We start from the raw sequence: 13,412 nt of genomic DNA on the forward strand, positions 1-13,412 counted from the left end.
TATATTGTGTCATTGAGATTATTCTCATAAGATTTTACTGCAATTTAAAAATACATTTAATATTATATTCAGATGGAAGCATGATATTTTACCTTTACTGGCACAAAAATAAATTTTGAAAAAATAAATATTTCCAAAATGAAAGAAAACTAGATGTAAATGATCTAGCTGTTGCTCAGAATTCTAGGATATTTTTGTGGTGTGTTTTTAGCATTTGCAAATGAATGTACAAAACTATATCACTTGAAAAATAGTTTTTGAAAAAAGATAATGAATCTATAATTAAACTATTTTAGAATTAAGTAGTCTGTTATTTATTTATTAAGTATGGAATCATAACTATATAAATATTCTATTTGGGCACTGTTTATATTAGAGACTTTCTGAGTCTTTAAAAGTTAACAGTTAAAAATTCTTGGTCTAAGAATGACTTAATCTTCCTAATTATAAAAGCAAAAGGCAATTGTTTGAATCAAGTTTTTTTTTTTCTTTTAGATCAATTGTAGCTATACTTTTATGATTCTGACATTACTTATTTATTCATTCATTTGATAAAAATGGTGCCCTCTAGGTGAAAGTATTCAATTTAAAACAGTCAATTAACACACATAGAAAGAGCAGCAGCAGTTAATCGCACATATTAAATATTTTAAATTAGCAGCTTTAAAGTGGCAGCCCATCAGGGAAGGTCAAGTTAAAGGAATGTCTTGTACTATTGTGAACTGGGGCTCTGTCACATCAGGAAAGGGCAGGAATTCCAAGGACTATTAAATGATCCTATGACTTTGACAGAATTCATACTTCTGCTCTAAAGACCCATTGTGGGCTACACTCATTAATATATGAAACTAGTCTTTACAACCTCTCTCACATGAATGGCATGTATTTTTATTCATAGATGGAAGAACTATGCTGAAAAATATGCAATGTACCTAGGGACACTAAACAAATGAAGCTTTGGAACTTTCAGCTTCGGTTTTAGGGAAGGCAATACAAACAATCCATTTGAGAAATCACTGTAGAGGCACATTGTTTGAAGTATAGATAGATATTCAAGGGAATTAATTTTTAAAAATGTTTTGTACTCAAATTTTAAATTACTTTCTTGTTCAAGGTCCTTTTCAAGTAATAAAATAAAATTTCACCCACCATAGATTTGATAAACCCCAGAATAGAGCCAAGCTATAACCTGCCTGGAAATCAAAAGAACAGTCTTTTATTAGAACTCTAGCATGACCAGAACAATGAATAAAACCTGTTGAAGAACTTCAGTTCCTGCTAAGTTTTCATCTGTAATCCTTAGGGACTGGAGATTCAGTTATGGTCATGATGAGCCTCAAGGCCTGTAACCTCCCTCTCCGTAGCACTGCTTGTCAAGGAAAAAAGGTTTTGTGGTTCACAAAGAGTGGAAATAAATATTCCACTTTAGCAAGCACCTGTGTCCCATAGCCTGGCAACGTTATTGAAGCAGTTAAGGAAAAGGCTTGAACAAATGCATATCACCCTGGTGGCTGAAGCAGCTGAAATGAACTTTTAAAATAAGGATAGACGGTTTGATCTGAGTACCTTAAGAATTTCTTTAGGGTTTTGTTGATTGGTATTGAAACTAAGATACCAAAGTGTGTATGAAGTCAACTTACAAAAAAGAAAAAAAAAACTCCTAGTTAACCCCTGCTAGTGTCTCTCTTGGGCACCCTTTATGGCAAAGTGAAACAGGCCAAATGGACATCAATGGAAGAAATCACATTTCTCTTTGAAACTCTCCAACCTCACCCCTACCCACCACACCATAGAATGCATGAAACTTTATATGACAGATAGATTTTAAAAGAGAATTTTGGAAACTGATTCACTGTATGAAACCATGATCGTTTAGATAGAAGGAACGCTCTAATAAAGGCTAACGTTTTGTGCTTCTTTCATATTATTCTGCTCGTAGCATTTATATTATTTTTCTCCTGACATTTATACAGCAAACACCATTTAGGAAATTTCAATTCCATGGCTTTCTGCTCATCAATTTTATTTTAGTTTTTGAATAAATTTTTATTGATTTTTTTTTATATCACCAACTTTCCCCCCATCGCATCCTAGAACTATCCAACTATCACTCAATCAACTAGTATTTGTTAAGTAGGTGGTATGTGCCTGGCATTTTTCTCTAACCCCCATCCAGAGAGCCATTCCATGTTTTATAAATATTTATGTATGTGTATATATATATATATATATATACATGTATACATATTCATGCATATATATGTATATGTATACATATATATATACCTATATAGGTATATATACAGCAAAGCTGATCAATACATTGATAAAGTCTTAAAATATGTACAATGTCTATCAATTAATTTTAAAATCTTAGTTTTCCATAAATATGTTATGCTTTTACTTAATGCCTCTTAAATTGTTCTTCTGTATTTGGATCAATAGGTCCCCTATTTGATAAAGTTCTACCATTTTACCATGTGGTTTTTGTCAAAATACTGAATTGAGGCTCCTGAAGCAAGTCAGGGATTGTTGCTGAAATAACATAGTTGGCTAAATTTCCCTCTGTCTCTCTCCCTTGTTCCCTCTTTGGCATCTACAGCTTAAGCCTGTGCATGTCCTGTCAGAGCAGTGACAGATGAAGGAAGGTAGTGTAGCCTTCTCTCTTGTAAAGCATATGAAAACTATTCTGCTTGACACCTGATCTCTTGCTTTTAGTTCCCCAGGAAAATGACTGTCCGTCTATGTTCCTTTGGCTCTGTCCTTTTTGGGAGTTATAAAGTACTCATCCAGATGGCACCAAATGTTTACACAGAAGCCAAGGGTTAAGTCAGTCATCTGCTGAAGTACCTTCGACTTGCTTACTAAACAGATATTTGAAATGCCAATTCTTGGAGGCCTAGATAAATCCAGCTCAAGTGAGAATTAGGCATGAGATGGAGCATAACTTCCCCCCAGAGGAAATTACATGACATACTACAAGTCTAAACAGGCTTGTAAGGCAACTCTCAGCTGGTCATTCATAAAACAAGCAACTACCTTAACAGGTCAATGCTTAAAAGCACAGAAGAGTTGCTAATTATTTAGATAGGTAAAACCTTGGATACCTTAGATAGGTAGAACAGCTTTTTTCGTAAGCTGTATGAGGCCAAATCTGTAGGACCTTAGTGTTGTTTCAGAAAATAATGTGATCAAAAATAGACCAAGTGATTATTTAAGGACAAAACAACTAATTTATTGATTTTTAAACAATTGAACAGCTCCTTATGGTGCTATATAAATATTTTTGTAGCCCTTTGCCTGGGCATCTGTGTCACAATGGATATTTTGGGGAGGTGTTATGCTGCTTATCATTTAGTCAGTCGACAAGCATTTTTAAAGTGTTTAATGTAGAATTTGAGTTCCCATCCAGAAGTCTAACAGGACTTCTTCACTGAAGCATAGAAGACTATATATCAATTCCTACCCTTCCCACCCTAACACCACTTAAAAATATTCTGGCCACAATATGTTAGAAGAATATTTTATTTTAAAAAGGTAAAACCATAAAACATTGTATATTTACACAGCAATGTTGAATGTGGGAGTTTGAATGGATCCTAGTGGTCATCGAGTCAATGCCATACCCAAAAGAAATCCCCACTATGACATAATTGAAAACTGTTCATTCCACATTGCTTGAAGATGTCCAAGGGAGGGGAACCGACTATCTCTTGAGGCAGCCAATTTCACTACTGGATAGCTCTGTTAGCAAGTTATTCCAGGCAGCAAGTCTAAACCTTTAGTACTTTCCAGTCATCTATAGGATAAAACCCCAGACTCCTTCATCTGGCATTCAAGGACCTCTATAATCTGAATCCAATTTACCTCTCCAGTTTTATCTCCTGCTACTTCCCTTCCCATATCATATTATCCAGCCAACTAGACTATTTGCCATCCCTCAGTGGTGTCAAATCCTGTATTTTTCTGCTTCTGTGACTTTGCTCGGGATGTTTCCTATGCCTGGAAGGGTCTTTCTTACAAAAATTCTTAATGAGCCGTTTCCTATGTGACATGACTTATGAGTCCTTCCAGTGTGAAGGACTATCTTACACTATGGTTCCCAAGAAGTTTCCTGCCCTGCTTCTGCCAGATTCCACTGTTCTCTGCAAAGTCTTCAGACAGCATTTCTAAACCATTTAAGGTACTTACAATTTTCCTTGAATACTGGTCAGAAAATATTTTCTCCTACTTTGACCAGTGGTTCCACTCCTTTCCTGTAGAACTTCTATCTCTGGCAATCAAATACCAGACCAGGAATTTCCCCTTATTAAGGCTTATTTCATTTGCCCACAGTTCCACTGATTTTTGCATAGACAGAGGCTCATCCTGGGTAAAGATTTTAGTTTTTATAAAGCAACTCACTTGTCTCCACTTTGGGAAGCCTATCTTTAGACATCCTCTAATATACCTGCTAGCTTGCTCTGCCTTGCCATTGTCTCTATTCAGGATGAACTACATTTTACTGTTGTCATTGTTCTTCCAAACTTACTTGAAAGAGTGTCAAGTGTTCAACTCACAAGGTAACTAGATATCTTAGGTCTCTAGGGACTTTCAGGCCACCTTGGTTCATAAGATCATAAATTTATAGACAGAAGGAACCTTAGAGACAATCAATTCCCTTATTTTATAGATAAGGAAAACAAACACAAAGAGATGGGTTGTTCAACATCACACAGATAGTAATTATCAGAGTTGAGATTCAAACCTTGGTTCTCTGACTCCAAATCCAGTACCTTTTCTATTTCCTCCTGAGTGCCTTCCCATGAGGTAGTGGCCTATATTATACAAATCAAGCATGTACATAAGGAACAAAATCAGCTAGGTCACATAGTCTAACAGTATTTTCATAACTGTAGCAAAATCTACTTAATAGATTTTTTAATTCTATTGATTTTTTCAGAAATTCAGTCAAAATGCTTTGCTGGGCATAATGTTTAAACAATAACTGTCCAAAGACCAACTGAACTGCTGAGTAATATTTCTGGGCTCAGCATGGCATTTGTTGCATTTTCCAAGTGTATAACCCATAGGCAGTTAGGATACCTACTGGATAGAATGCTAGTTCTGGAGTCAGGAAGACCTAAGTCCAAATCCTGCCTCAGACATTTGCTAGCTGTGTTTCCCTGGGCAAGACATGACCTCCCTCATCCACAATTCCCTCATCTATAAAATGGCAATAAAAAAGCACCTACCTGACAGTGCTGCTGAGAGGATTAAATAAGATGGCACATGTAAAGCATTCTGTAAACTGTAAAATGTTACAGAAATGCTAGCTAATATTTTCCCACCAGGAATATATGCTTTTGTGTACATAAGCCCATAAATTTGCATGTTTAACATACATAAACACAGATTTCTAAGAGGCACAGCCATTTAAAAAATCAAATTTAATGTATTTGAGAGTTTTTGTCTCTTTGACACATTATTTACATGCCATTCTTGTCACTCACTTGAATTTGGATAACCTCTATTAGTTCATAAAATAATGAATTTATTTAATTCATTGCTAACATTATGAACCTCACGATTCATCTCACCCTTTGGAATTAACAGTATTAATCTATTAACTCATAATAGACTAGTAGAATGAATGCATTCTTTCCTTTAAAACAAAATTGTACTTAACGGGCTATTTGCTTGTTGAGAACGAAGGTCTGTAGAAATAACTAATTGAGAAAAAGAGACTCGGTGATTATATTTTTAGGCTATTTTTATCACCTCTGTACAGTAATACAGGAGAGCTGATGCTTAAGACCTCTAGGAAGATTTATGTTTCAGCCTCAGAGAAGATTTATGTTTTGGAAAAACCCACACTCTGCTCAATTGACATGGAAATGATTTATATATCTTTCATTAGAAGAATGATGGAGAATAGCTCCCCCTGCCCTTCTTTTACTGGTTAGCTTTTAGTATGCTTCTATATGGAAGGAAATTAAAACATTTTTCCCAGGAGCCTAAATTCTGCAGTTTTTTAGTCAGTAAAATACCCCTTTTTTCTATTAAAAGCATAGTACCTCTACCATTTGAAGCTTTTGTGAAATAGCTGTTTTACTTTCTTATTGAAATGATTGGTTCTTTGTTGAAAATAAATTAGAATATCTCTCAAGTGCCATTAGAAAAAAATATGAAAATTGACAGGTCTTTACAAAAATGAGCTTTGTAGAGAAGTATGTATTTGAATGCATTAGTAAAAATTTGCATAAAGATGAGTTGAACTCCATTTCACTGTATTTTGAGTTAATTTTTTTTTCAAACTTTAGGTCTATGACCTTATCATGATATTTTTAGAGTGGCACTCAGAAAAAATAGTACTCAGGAAGGAATATGAAATGTGTATAATTAGCTTTTAAATATAGAAACAAATCCTATAAAATATTTGAAATATATTTTATTTTGCAATGTAATAGGAAAACCCATAGTAAATTATTGACTATAGGGAACAGGGGCACTTAATGACAAATAACGCTGAAATAACCAAATGGGGTAGAACTTTTATTGATGTGAATTCAGCTAAAGCCTTTAAAAGGTAATTGCTGAGAAATATTTGAAGAGTACACTTCTGTCCTTTAAGCTAGCAATTTATTAATTTGAAAAATAAAAGATAAATGGAATTTTAAGTAACTAAGTACACATTACATTTATATGTAAAGGAAGCATTCATCTCTAATCCTTATAAAAAACCAACAGTAAATATTTTTAGGTTTAAAAGAGCACAGTGAAAATATCTAGTGCAGAATAAAATTGTAGAATTGGAAAGGAATGGAAAAATAATATGATTCCAGCCAATGATAACCAGCAAGCGAATATATAGTGTGTCTCTCTCTCTCTCTCTCTCTCTCTCTCTCTCTCTCTCTCTCTGTGTATATATATATATATATATATATATATATATATATATATATATATATATATATATAGTTGTATATATATATCTATATTTGTATATATAATATTTATTATATATAATAAATGATTATCTCTTTTTATATTAAAAATAGTTAGCCAAAGAGATTGTGCCACCTTATTAAAAAGTTCATTGTAGTCTTTTGCATCAAATTTGCCATCGTGATCTTTATATTCAACCAAAATTTTCACTACTTTGACTGTTTTTACTGACATGAATAACAATTTATCAGTATCCCTTCTGTGGGAATTTTAATGTATTTTAAGGCAATAATCAATTCCTTTTTAAAGAGAGTCTGATCTAGCAGAAGGAATATTGGACTAAAAGACCTTGGACTTAGTCTCACCTTTGCTTGTTGTTTTGTGTTCCTCTTTCCCTGTCGAAGAAAACCATGCCATGAGAGAAATGATGACATGATTTGCACTTGACTTTGTTTTGAGTGAGGGAGGGCTGTGCAAGTCACCAGCCTCACTTCTCCAGAGCCATCTGAATCCAGTGACCTGATATTCATCAGGATGAGTGGAGATGGCCCAGGATGCAATAGGAGACCTTTGCCGCTAATCAACAATGTTCCCTCAGGGATGTTACTGAAGCTCTCTGTTCCTTATCTTCTTCATTTGTAAAGTGGAAGGGTTCCATGAGATCCCTTCTAAATATCAAATGCTTTGATTTCTCCTTCTCTTTGGCAAAACAATTTTGATTTCTTCAACCTTTATAGAACTTATCACTTTAATCATATTTGTTTCTCTTCCTTGGACCCATTCCAGGTATTCTACTTTTTTAAAATGTGTGTTCACTATCACTGGAATTGCTACTCCGACTAATGCAGGGTATTAGTAATTAGTAATTAGTAATGTAACTCATGTGTTATTCACTAGCATAACATACTCCTTTAATACAAGGCAATGCCATGTTGCCCTCTTCCCTAAAACTTCAATGCCTTATATTCAGCTTTGAATCAACTATTACACCTAAGTCCTTTTTTAAAAAAAAACATCCTTTATTTGCATTGATTTTTATCTGTAAATGTTTACCTTTATAACTATACCTCTTGAAACTTCTCTGGTCTTGTGGGACCATTTTTCCAATAGCTTTGAATTTTAATTTGGAAGGAGCAACTCTTCAACTGAAGTCCAACTAATATCTTAGTCAAGACATTCCATTGGTCATTGGATCTTAGATCTATAGCTAGAAGGGACCACCAGATGCTTGCCCTTATAGATGAAGGAAATTGAGGTCTAGGTAGGATTAGTTATTTGTCTAAGGTTATATAAATAGATTTCATCAGAGTCATGATTTGAACCCAGGTCCTCTGTCTTCAGAGCCAGTGGTCTTATACTATTCCATGGCTCACTTCACTGCTTTTATTAAGCACTTGCTATGGACCCATCATTGTATTAGAAATTAAAGGACAAAACCAAAATTCTACCTGCCCTCAAGGACATTACATTCTAAAGGGTGGATATAGCATCTACACATGTAGAAGAACAAAGCAATTAGTATGGAGGTGTCCCTCTCCTATCAAAGTCTCTATGAATAAAACACAAATTCTGACATGTTTTATTAAGCTGGAAAGGCTTTGAATACCATCCTAGACACCAGCTGTGCTTGCTGCTCAAATACCCGACTAGCTACGGGTGGAAATGTTGATAGCAGTTTAGTGACTAGGTGATAAATTCTTCAGCTCATGACAAACCTTGAAAGAAGGAAAAATACAAAATATTTATGAGACATTGTAGGCATTTTCTGTTATCATGATGAGCATCATGATGATAGGTGGTAAAGTGAATAGACCATGGGACTTAGATACAGGAAAAGCTGAGCTCAAATCCTATCTCAGACACTTACCTTGTGTGATCCCAGCAAAGTTGTTTAACCTCTGTCTACATCAGTTTTCCCATCTGTAAAATGGAGATAAGCACCTGCCTAACAAGGTTATTGTGAGGATCAAACTCTGTCAATCTTAAAGTGCTATAAAACACTAGCTATAATGATGATAAATAGAATAAAATGTAAAGAATTACAGTTTTTAGATAATCTATAAAATTGATTTTTATAAGCAAGCATTCTAAATGTAAGACCTTTTTGTCCAGTGACCAATGACATTTTATACTCATGAAAAAATCTGAAATATGTGAATGTTTTGACATTATCACAATAAATAAAACTGGAAGATTGAAACTGAATGGAAGGACAGCTCATTGGTTCTTTTCAGAAAAGCAAATAAAGGAGTTGGCAGCACTGGTTTCATTGTGTGAACAAAAATGATAAGAAACATAATTTCATAGAACACTTGGCCATTTTGCCTTTCATTGCCCATGATCAGCCTCAGCAAAGGGATTCCCATGAAGATAATTGTAATTTATCCATGTATATCAATTGTTGAAGATGAAGAAATAGAGAAACTGTAAAAACTTTCCAAGGTTCTCTAAAACCTATCAACGTAGATCTTGATCTTTGACTATTTTGATGCCAATATGGGCATAGGAAACAATAACAAAAGCTCTGTTTGAAAATATGGTTTGGAGTCAAGGAATAAAAGACACCTAAAACTTGCTGATGATTCAGAAATATTATGACCGTACATCATAAATACATTCTTCAAGAAGAGAGACTGAAAGTATGGGATGCAATGAACACCAAAATTAAATTGATCATATTTCAATCAACAGGAAAAACCCAGACAACCTAATTTCTGATGTGTCATATAAACTCTATGTATAATTAGGCCATGAACTACTCAGAGCAAGCATAAAAATTAACATCCAATTAGAAGAAAGCATAAAGAAGATACTGTGAGTAATGAAAGATTCTCCAGCCCAGCTTATTAAACGTTGGCTATCAACTCTGAAATATGGAAAAGTAATGATATTGATTCTTATTATTATCACTGATAGAGAAATTTAACCAGTAGAAAATAGTTCCAAAATAAGAGAACCTAAAGAGCCCATCTCAATCAACTTGATTACCTGTCCAAATATGGAGAAATGATAGCCAGGGACAACTTCATTTTTAAGTACAAGTTCATTTACAAAATGTTAAAGACCTGTATGATCATGAGGGCTAGCAGCCTTTCCTTTTAAAATAGTGAAGGAGAAAATAAGTCTGCAGAAAGCTTAGCATGGAATTCAGTGAGATTATCCCAAAAGTATTTATAGATGTAATTGGAAGAAGGTTAACAAACGCTCATAAAATAGAGGCACTGTACCATCACTTTGTAGTGACCTCTTGTCAGCATCTTGCACAGTGCAGTCTGCCACACTTGTTAATATTTTAGTCCTCAGTGTGCTACAGGAGGAAGCAGAAATCACAGTTATGAACATGAATTTGAGAAGTGCTAGATCAGAACAAGTTCAAACAGAAGGAATCCTTGCTAGAGCTGCCACTGTGTTTCGGATGCCAGAGGAGTGATTTTCATAGTATCTCTGAGAAAGTGTTGCATCAGTTCCTCCATATAATCTGATCCATTGACTTGAATACAAAAAGAATGGGGGTGGGAGTGGAAACATAGACTATATTATTTCCTCCTCACCTTCTCCCCCAAATGCAGTAGAGGACAAATGAACAACTACCAAAACATATGCTTGCCTTCCCATCTTTAGAAAATCTTTGTAAAAAATATTCTAAATATGTATCTGTAGTTGTTACTTCTGTCACACGAAGAATATCGTGCAGAGCACAAATTGAAAAGGGATTCCCTAAAGGCAAGTGGATGGCACCATGGAAAGAGAGCACTGGACCTTTAGTCAGGAAGACCTTAGTTCAAATCCAGTCTCAGACAGTTATTAACTTTGCGACCCTGGGCTCTGACTGCCTCAGTATCCTCAGTTGTAAATGAGGATAATAACATCTATTTCCCAGGGATATTGGGAAGATTAAATGAAAAGTGAAAAAAATCTTTGTAAATTTTGAAAATATTAAAGAGCTTATGATGATATTGTTATTTATAGCAAGCTCCTCCAAATGTTCCTGTTTGTAGATGACATTATGCAAATTACATCAAACCCCATATTATTGTAGAACCTCTTCAGTTAAATCTGCAATTGTTCAGTTTGCTTGGTTTTATTAATCCAGATATGAAAACACAAGGGCATGAAAAATGTATACTGCCCACCTGATGAAATAAAGTTGAATGGAAAGCCCATGAAGCTAGTCCATTAATATACATATCTTAAACAGATATTGCACATGGGCAATAGCTAGAATTTCAAAATGCTTAGAAGAGAGATTCCAGTATTAAGAGCATATCTTTTGCGAAGAATTTATGAGAAATGGTCAAAAATCAAATGGGTTAGGGAGTGGTATGTGGATGGGTATGTGGATGGGTTATCATCTCCATCTGTGAAAGGAGCACAGATTGATGAGTTTCTGGATCCATGGATCAATCATTTTAATCAATCAGTGAATGCCAAAAGTGTTCACATCATGAATCAGAAAGAATCTGTTTAAATCATGCATTTTATTACTGCACTTACATGTGCACAGCCGCAATAATTTGGAAATTATTGCTATGCACAATTTATTGTAGCAAGTTACAATATATGCAAACTAGTAGAGAAGTGACTGGATTTTGAGGCAGAGAATCTAGGATTGAATCCAATTCGTGCTTCTTACTTACATGGCTTTGGGCAAGTCTTTTAACCTCTTTTGGGCTCAGCTTTCTCACCTGTAAAATGAAGACTTAGACTAAGTACTAGAAAGTCCTTTTCTACTCCAAATCTGTGGTCGTACTCTGATACTTTGTACCATCTGTGGTTCATTACAATTAAATAAGTCGTTTTAGTTTTTTGGATCTGAACTAATAGAGATCTTAATTAGCCATAGATTAACATACTTGGATCCTTAAGACTACCAAAATGGCTGATTGTCTTGCAATATAGTCATATAGAAATCGCTATAGGGATCGTTGCATTGGTAGTTAAATGTACACCTTGAGTGTATCCACAAAGAGTTTTGAAAATGTCTGCCTCTGAGGAATTCTTTGCAGCCTATTCTGGGGACGTTTGTGTCCACTGAACTGTGGCACAGGCAGTCCAATCATCTGGGTTGTTCTCATAATCAAAATGAATCATCACAACTGAATCAATCATGCGCTTACTTATTCATATCAATCATTAAGACAGATGACAGGAAAGGATTGGACAGGCAGACCGTGGTCTCCATACTTTTATCAGCAAAACTAAGAGATGAATAAAAACACACAGTCACCTCTCCCTGGTTAGGACCAAAATAAATCAGTCTGCCTAGAGTTCATAAAATGGGAAATTAAGGAATTGAAATCACTTAATTGCAATAATATAAGCCGTTAAATGTCACTTGTTTTTAGTATTATTCTTGCTTTTATTTAGAGACAGTTTTTTTTAGTACCTATCATCCCAATGGACCAAGTTGCTTTTCAGAAGCTAATTACCCTTCTCTGATCCAACATAAAGTAAATAACAGTTACACAAGTAGCATTTCACCCACTATGAAAGCAAGATGCCTCCAAAGAGTAGGTTAGCAAATAATTAGCAGTCTACAGAATAAAAAATAAGAAATTCATAGACGGCTTTTAACATGAGAGGGCATTGTGGCATAGAGAAGGATCTGAAAGTCCAGAAGGCTTGGGTTCAAAATCTTTCTTTACGCGTACTGTCTGCATGACTGTTAGCCAGTCATTTAACCTTTTGGTGACCAACACAGTTCTCTAAAGCTATAGCTTAAAAGCAGGTGCTGATCTTCACTGGTAGAGGAAGTTCCTCTGTAGGTGTGCCCAACACAGGTTTGGTAAAAAAAAACAATTGTGTGTGTGTGGGTGTGGGTGTGTGTGGGTGTGTGGGTGTGTGTTTTTCATTATATAGATCTCTCTTTTTTTAAAAAAAGTTGAGGTTGACAGTTACAGAACAAGCATTTCTCTTCTCTTCTGTTCTCTGGACCACAGAATCATAATATACTATGTTATGGAAATGCTTGGTTTATTCCATAAAATAAAATAAATTTCCAAAACTTTCAATCCGGAATGGACCTTAGAGGTCACTGAGTCCAGTACCTGCATTTCACAGGTAAGGGAACTGAAGAGCAGAAAGGTTAAGTGACCTGTCCTAAGCCTCAGATAGTGAGTTTCTGGGACAGATTTTGAACTTAGGAATATTAACTCCAAGTTCAGTACCATACCTCTTATACCACTCTGGTGATGTTTATGACATTCTTATCTGTACCAGCACATTTTAGGGAGCTACATGCACAATGGATAGAGTACCAAGGCCTGCAGTCAGGAAGACCTGAGTTGAAATGTGACTTCAGACATTAATTGGTTATGTGACCCTGGGCAAATCACTTAACACTGTTTGCCTCAGTTTCCTCATCTGTAAAATGGTCTGGAGAAAGAAATGTCAAACCACTCTAGCATCTTTGCTAAGAAAACCCCAAATAGGATCACGGAGCGTCAAACACAACTGAAATGACTAAACAACAAATCCATATTAAC

The 13,412-nt window shown here is 35.1% G+C and overlaps 1 protein-coding gene across 1 annotated transcript in view; it reads left to right on the top strand.

Annotated features, from left to right (window-relative positions):
- The window catches only part of COL19A1 (collagen type XIX alpha 1 chain), a 408,633-nt gene that overhangs the window by 168,764 nt on the left and 226,457 nt on the right, over nucleotides 1–13,412 (top strand). The gene's annotated exons all lie outside the window — the stretch shown is intronic.

Source organism: Notamacropus eugenii, chromosome 2 (assembly GCF_028372415.1).
Source record: "Notamacropus eugenii isolate mMacEug1 chromosome 2, mMacEug1.pri_v2, whole genome shotgun sequence".
Taxonomy (NCBI): domain Eukaryota; kingdom Metazoa; phylum Chordata; class Mammalia; order Diprotodontia; family Macropodidae; genus Notamacropus; species Notamacropus eugenii.